An 8,220-nucleotide genomic window follows, 5' to 3' on the forward strand; every position below is an offset into this window, starting at 1 on the left:
ATGAAGGACCCTGGACAGTTGCTGCTCAGCCTCTTTCTGTTGGGAGCCAAGGAGCTGCTAGAGACCCGGGGCAGGGGAGGAGGGGGCAGGATTCAAGGGGCGCCTGGAGCTGGAGGGGGGAGATCTGGGGGGGGGGCTGCCCCGAAAGCTCTTCCAGCCCCGGCCCAGAGCGGGTTTCCAGGGACCGGCCCCGTGGTCTCCGGGGATGCAGAAGGAGAACCCCGGAAGGAGCCTATGGGGTATGGGGGGGCAGCCTGCCCGCCCCCAGCAGGGTTTTGGCCGGGGGGAGTCTTGGGGTCGGAGCCTTAGTTTAGGGAGTGGATATGTGGGTGGGTGGGGGTTCAGGGGGAACTGAGGGCAGAGGAGCCGGCAGGGGAGGATGGGGGAGACAGTTGTGGGGGCACCCAGGAGGAGCAGAGCTGCCTGGGAGCCCTGGCCCTCCAAGGCAGAGGAGAGAGAACGGGGGGTGGGCTTCTAGAAGAGGGCGGGGGGGACCTCAGGGTGGGGCAGGTGAGGACACTGGGTGCGGCTGAGGGTGAGGAGGGTGAGCCCCGGGAGAAGGACACAGGGGTGGGAGAGTTGGGGGGCAGCGTCGAGGCCAAGCAGCTCTAGGATCTATCTATGTCCCTGTCACTGAAGGCTTTTTTTTCGGATCTCAAAGCGGTTTTAGCAAAGAGAATTACTATGGCTGGCGCGTTGCCCTCTAAGGTCGGAAGGACGCGGTCTTTCGGAGTCCAGGGTCACACAGGGCTCACCCCCTGGGCTAGGCCGCAGACGCCGGGCCGCGGGGCTCGGGGCTACGCGGTCCCCGCGCTGACCCCGGCCCCGGCTCCCCACGTCCAGGCTCTCACTCTCTGAGGTATTTCCACACCGCCTGGACCCGGCCCGAGCTCGGGGAGCCCCGCTTCGTGGCCGTGGGCTACGTGGACCATGAGGAGTTGGTGCGCTTCGACAGCGATGCCCCGAGGCCGAGGCTGGAGCCGCGGGCGGCGTGGATGGAGCCGGTGGTCCTGGTGGCCCCCGAGTATTGGGAGCGGAACACGCGGGTCGGGAGGGGGAACGCGCGGACGTGCCGAGTGAACCTGGAGACCCTGCGGGGGCTACTTCAACCAGAGCCAGGGCGGTGCGTGACTGGGGGCCCGACCCGCGGCTCCCCCGGGGGATTCGGAAGGGGAAGGAGGACGAGGGAATATGGGGGGAAAGTGGGGCTGCAAGGCTGGCCCCGCTGACTCGAGCCTGGGGGCCCCCAGGCGTCCACACGCTCCAGACCTTCTGGGCTGCGAGGTCTCCCCCGACGGCCGCCTCCAGCGCGGCTTCTCCCAGTTCGCCCATGACGGGCGGGACTACCTGGCCCTGGACACCAAGACCTGGACTGGACCGCGACGGCGCCCCAGGCGGAGGCCTCTAAGCACAAGTTGGAGGAAGGAAGTGAAGCTGAGAGAGTCAAAGTCTCTCTGGAGGGGACGCGTGTTCAGTGGGTGCAGGAGTACCGGGAGATGGGGAAAGTGGTGCTGACCGGGACAGGTACCGACGGCCGCCAGTGTCCCTCGGCACTCAAGGCCCCCGCCAGTCCTCTTCTTCCCTCGCATTCTCCACCCCGACTCCCGACCCACAAGGGACTCCTGGTCCTCCGGTACTGGGTGATGGGCCATTCCCCCCATTTGTCCTTGTGGCCCCTGGCAATGCCTCAGACCTGTCCCAGGCCCACAATCCTCCCGAGTGAGCCGCCACACTGCGCCGATGGGGAGGTGACCCTCAGGTGCCGGGCCCAGGACTTTTTACCCCTCGGAGATCTCTCTGACTTGGCTGAGGGATGGGGAGGAACAGCTACAGGACACAGAGTTCATTGAGACCAGGCCTGGGGGAGATGGAACCTTCCAGAAGTGGGCAGCTGTGGGGGTGACCCCGGGCCGGGAAGGGAGATACAGCTGCCGAGTTCAACATGAGGGACTGGGCTGAGCCCCTCACCCTGAAATGGGGGTAAGAACAGTGAGGAGGGGCTGGGGAGAAGAGCATCCATCTCCCATCCCCCCAAAGAGCAGAGGGATGTGTGGAGTTGCTGGGATAGAGGGCGTGGGAAAGAGCTTAGTGACTCAGGCCAGAGAGGGGCCAGGCAGGGCCTTTCCCTTCCCTTTTCCACTTTAGAGCCACCATCCTCATCCGCCTGGACCATCCTGGGGGTCACTTCTGGGGCCCTCCTCCTCCTCAATGCCTTTCTTGCTGGAGTTGTGATCTGGAAGAAGATCCAGGTGGGCGGGCCTGGGGGGGGTCACTAGGGGGCAGGCGCCATGGAGATTCTGCTTCCCCTGGCCTGGCAGCTTGTCCTTCCGTCCCCAGGTCCTAACTTCCCCTATTTTAGAGACTGTCAGACAGCCCTATCTATACGAAACAATATAGGAATAGAAGACCTTTTTCTGGGGGACACCCTGCAGGTCTAACAAAGTAGCTGAGGCAGGCGGAAGTGGGGGAATTGCTTCAGCCTCAGATCAATAATGAATATGGGCATTTCTGCCAAAGAATCTGGGTTGCCCCCAGTGGGGGTTGTAGACCAGATTTGGAAACCCATGGGTGTTGGGAAGGGTCGATTTCTGGACCCTCTTTTCTTTCTTCCTCTTGGATCTGGATGTTGGACTGGGGCAGGGGGTTCTGGGGGAGCAGTTGCAGCTGTCACTTGTTCTATGCCCAGAACAGATCAGGAAACATCTGAAACCTCAGCATGGTCTCCTCTCCTGGATTCCTCACTGGAAATGTTTTTCCTTTTTCAGGTGGAAAAGGAAGGACCTATGTTCAGGCTGCAGGTAAGTGAAGGGTTGATATGGAGAGGACAGGCCATGGTATTCTTGGGACATAGAAAGGGATGAGGCAGAAAAGAGGGTCTTGCCCAGGAGCCTTTCTTGGGGTCTCTTCCATTCCCATCTCCTGGTTCTGGGAAGTCTCTCCCTGAAATAGATCATTCCCTCCTTTTTCTCCAGACAGTGACAGTGGGTCAGATGTCTCTGTCACAACATAAGGTGCGACCCTGGGTCCCCAAATGAGGGAGGAGCTGGTGTAGAGGGGAGGGTTTGTGAGTCGCTTGGGATGAGAACTGGACGGGAGGTGAGGTAGGTTCTTGAAGAATTTCCCCAATCTGTTTTTTCTTCTTCAGGTTGAGAGAATTTCCTTTTATACAACAGAGAAAGAAAACAGTGTGCCAGTTCCTGTCTGTTCTTGCTGATCCAGGTGTTTTCTCACAGTAATCTATTGGCCACATGCCAGAGAAGTGTCAGGAATAGTCTCACCCTATATCTGAGTGCTCCTCCTTTCTGCCCGCACACCTTGCTTTCTCTCCTGCTCTTTGGCAAGGCACACAAAGCAGTAAAGAAGGGCCAGAAGAGTTTGGAAATGGCTCCTCCATCACACAGATGTTGCTGCATCTCCAGGGATGGATTCTTTGACTTCAATCACCAGCTTTTCTCCAAATCTCCCTTGGGCTTTACATTTGGGTGGGAGATTTCTGGGGATAGGAAAACAATGTGGAGATGTTCTGGTCACATGAAGGGAAAAGGAAAGTAACATGTGAAGGCATCTAAGAATTATTTCAGTTGCAAACCATTCCCCAATGGCCAAATGGTCAAGGGATATGCAAAGGCACTTTTCAGGCTAGAAAATCAAAGTGATCCATAGTCATATGAAAAATTGCTCTAAATCATTATTGATAAGAGAAAAGCAAATTAAAGCATCCCTTCTTAGGTATCAACTCACACATCTCAGACTGGCCAATAAGATCAGAAAAGACAAGATCAATGTTGGAAGGGATGTGGGAAATCTGGAACACTAATGCATTGTTGGTGGAGCTGTGAACTCATCCAACCTTTCTGGAGAGCAATTTGGAATCAAAGGGCAACAAAATGGGCATACCCTTTGATCCAACAATATCACTACTGGGTCTATACCCTAAAGAGATAACAAAAAAGGGTAAAAAGCCCACATATACAAAACCATTCAGAGCACCTCTGTTTGTGGTGGCAAAGAATTGGAAATCGAAAGAATGGATATCCATTTGGAGAATGACTGAACAAACTGGGGTCTTTGTATGTAATGGAACACTATTATTCTATTAGAAACCAGGAGTGATGGGATTTTAGATAAGTCTGGAAGGACTTGCATGAACTAATGTTGAGTGAGATGGACAGAACCAGAAGAATACTGGACACCCCAACAGCAACACAGGGTGATGATAGACCTTGATGGACTTGCTCACTCCCTCAGTGCAATAATCAGGGGAAATTTTAAGGAATCTGTCATAGAGAACACCATTGGTATCCAGAGAAGGGACCTGGCGAGTTTCAAGGAAGACCCAAACATTATCATCTTCAATTTTTAAAAAAGTTGTATTATGTAATTTTGCTCTCTGTCATATGTTCTTTCTTCCTTAGGGATCTGTTTTTTCTCTCAACACATTCACTTTTGACCTGTGCATATCATGGAAGCAAATATAAAGATTATATCAGATTTCCTTCTGTTGGGGGGGGGAGGAAAGAGAGGGAGGGAGAAAACTGTAAAATTCAAAACTTTGCAAAAAAAGATTGGTTTTGTATATATCTGGAAAACAAATATTTATTTAATTTTTTTAAATGGCAGTAAAGAATAAAATGAATCATTTTATTTGCTGTGCTGAGTCTTGGATTGCAGGTGGGGGCTGGGGCACAGAGGAAAGGGAGCCTGTATAGTCCATGGGAGGGTGCAGATGTGTGTCTTGAGCTGTAATGGGTCAGGTGGACTCTGTGACACACTATATTCTGATTTGTTTCAAGGCTTCAGACCGAGTCCAGGTAACTTCCTCCTCCTGGTGGAACTGGCAGAACACTCAGCAGGCTGGTGGGTGACTAGTCTCCGGGCCCACCCCCAGCACCAGTTTTCCTAGAATTTTAATTCTCCCCATTTTATTGTCATTTCCTCCAGCCTTGTATATGTCGCTGCTTTTCCTTCTTTGCAGGAGCCTGCCAAAGAGAACTCTGCTCAGGGCTTCCTCGGGACGAAGGCCCTTCATCTCTTGGGTGATGGCCACTGTCTGAGCAATGGCCTCATCCCCTTTAGACTTTCCCAGGGTGGGAGCTTTTCTTCCCCTCTGAAGAAGGAAAGGGTTTCAATTTGGAATTAATGAAGGAGGGAATATCTAGCTTCTAAATTAAAAGGAGGCCCTGCCCCTTCTCTGCCTCACTGGAGTCCCTGCCCCCTGCAGATTTAGAGTCAGCTTATTGCTCTCCTCCTGCAACTTCCCTGCTCCCCAACTCTCCTTTCCCCTTTGGGGAATGATCCACATTTCAGATAGAATGTGCCTTTCTCTCTTTGACTCTGCCTAGGATTTCTTTCCAAAAAAAGAATATTTTAATTATTTTTTCTTTGTCATCCCATCTCAGCTGAGCATTGGACAGTATTTTTTCTCATCCAGGGCCTTCCAAGTTTTTTTCACTTGTTCCAAAATCCCTGAGTGTGGAAGTTTCCCATTGCAATTATTAATGGATCTAAGGAAGGCAGGCACAAAGGGCTGGAAGCAGACAGAGAGTTAGGCTCTACCATCTTCTCATTGATAGATGATAATTAAGAGGAGACATTTGCTAAAATCAGTTAAATCTAATCCAAATATGGAGTCATACTGGTCCTTGGTGGCTTGTACCACACTCTTGATTGAGGAAATGACTTATGTTGCACTCCATGCTCTTTGGGACAGGAAAGACTAATGAGTAGAATGTAACCCTTGCCAATGAGTACAGTCTTAGCCATTGCTTGGAGCAGTGCCCCTGTGGTATAATATTGGAGAATACCCGGAGCCACTAGCTAAACCAATCCCCAAGGTCCAACCTTCTCCAACCTACTAAGGAGATAGATTTAAGTCAGAAGAGCCCGAAGAGAAGCCCCTCTTCTTTCTTTCTTTCCTCTCTTCTATGCAGGATGGCTACTTTCTCTGCCTAAGCTAGAACCAAGTGCTCCCAGCCTAGTCCCCTGGAGAACTGTGATTTCTACTCCATGTGACTGGATTCATGACACTAAGCTCAGCAGCCCTTATGGCTGTTTTTCTTTTCTCCCTTTCCTTCAGGTAAATCTCACCTTAATTAATCACCTTGCCTCAAGCCACTTACTGTCTGTCCAGGAACATAAAATGTTTGAATCTGTGAACTTTGCAGGCTTGTGAATTATAATCCTGAGCTTTTCCAACTCTGGGGCTCCTCTGTGAGTTTTTTCACTGTCAGAACAACTCTCATCTTGATGACAGCAACACCAGTTTGCCCACATCACTGTGAATGGCCGGGACATAGTGTTTTACACAGAAGGTTAGAGGCCTTTCTCTGAGCCTCTGTTCATCTCCCAAGCAGACTGGGATTTTGTGATAATAAGGTGGAGGTTCTGCCCTGGTGGCATAAGCCATTTTATACCAGGGCCAAACTCCATTTCAGGACCCCGAGTTTGAAAGAGGGAAGGAATTTGGAGAGAATGGAACACTATTCCTCTTTGAGCCCAGATGCTTCCTCTTTCCTTAGTAGCATTGTCTTCTTTCTTCTCACAAGACTTTTCCCCAGTGGCTTACCAGGAGTAGGTAACCAAAATCTTGTTTTCCTAACTCTGATGTATGAGTTGAATGAAAAAGGAAACCTCTCTTTTAGATCTGGAGTTGGGGCAGCTAGGGGGTGCAATGGATAGGACACTTCTTCATGGACTCAGGGGCACCTGAGTTTCAAACCTGGCCTCAGACACTTTAATATTAACTAGCTATGTGACCTTAGACAAGTCACTCATAGACACAAAACCAAAGAAAAGGGACAAAGAAATGGAATTGCTTTTCTGACCCTGATTCTACCCTCTGTGACCCCCAGAGTCTAGCTTGCCCAAACCTTGTTAACAGCTACAGGTGGTCCTAAGGTAGAGGGGCTATTTCAGGAGCCCCCCCCAATAGAGGAACTGTGACCACTTTGTGGATTTTGTTACAGTGTGAGTTCCATGCAGGTATGTGTTGACGAAAGGTGTCAAACACACAGCCTGCAGCCTGGCTGCCAGGAACCAGAATAAAGTCTATTTGGAGAACAGTTAACAAAGAAATGAAAAAGACAATAAAGCAGGTGACATTTCACTGGAAAAGTTAGTCAACATGTGGACTACAGTGTTGCTGAAGTACAGATTGGGGGCTCCCATTTCTATCTGAGGGGCAGCTGGGTGCCGCTATCATGAACAGAGTGCAGAGTCTGGAGTCAGGACGATTCATCTCAAATATCACTATGTTTGAGAAAAACTGCAGTTTTGGGAATGGTGGTTGATCAGAACAGGAGGAGCTTGGAATGTTCTACCACAGATCAGGTACAAACAGTCCATGGACCATCTGGTGGCTTACTCTAAATTTATACATGAGCTGCTTCAACTTTGCCTTCCTTTAGACACTAACTGTCTAATACTCGAAAAGTCACTTCATCCTGTTTGCCTCAGTTCCCTCATCTGTAAAACTGAACTGGAGAAGGAAATGGCAAAAATCACTCTAGTATCTTTGCTGGGAACAAAAATGGCTAATCAAAGAAAACGAATTTTTACATTGGCTCTGTCCAAAAATCCATATGTTCCGATCTGCTCATGACTTCTCTGTCACATCATGGGTCCTCTGAAATCCTGCTTGTCTAAGTGCACCAAGGAGAAGTATTGAGTCTTTCAAAGTGGATTGTTTTTAATTGTAAAAATTATTCCCATCCTGCTCATTTCACTTTGTAGCCATAAAGGTTCCCAGATTTTCTGGTTTTCAATGGTTCATTCCACTAAGGAGATCTATTACTTTTCAAACACAGGTTACAATTCTTTTTGTTTTAGAAGTTCTTTGTTTTAAGTTTTATTTTTCACAAAATCCACTTCTCTAGGGGCAGCTAGGTGGCACAGTGGATAGAGCACTGGCCCTGGAGTCAGGAGTAACTCAGTTCAAATCTGGCCTCACACACTTAATATTTACCTAGCTGTGTGGCCTTGGGCAGGTCATTTAAACCCATTGCCTTGCAAAAAACCTAAAAAAAATCACTTCTCTATAACCCCTTCCTCTTCACCCAATACTTCCCTTTTCCCAAGAGAACAAAAGTTTTAAACAAAACTGATCAAAAATTTGGAAGCTTTCTACTCTCTTCACCAACATACTTCCAAGTTTTATTTTGAGACTCAAATGAAATATATATGTTGAGCATTTGCCACATGGTAGATACTTAAGGAATGCTT

At 49.8% G+C, this 8,220-nt stretch overlaps 1 pseudogene; it reads left to right on the forward strand.

The window, feature by feature from the left end:
• Positions 1-8,220, forward strand: part of LOC141510076 (BOLA class I histocompatibility antigen, alpha chain BL3-7-like) — a 68,481-nt pseudogene continuing 60,261 nt past the window's right edge.

The sequence above is a fragment of the Macrotis lagotis genome, chromosome 1 (genome assembly GCF_037893015.1).
Source record: "Macrotis lagotis isolate mMagLag1 chromosome 1, bilby.v1.9.chrom.fasta, whole genome shotgun sequence".
In the NCBI taxonomy this organism is placed as follows: Eukaryota; Metazoa; Chordata; class Mammalia; order Peramelemorphia; family Peramelidae; genus Macrotis; species Macrotis lagotis.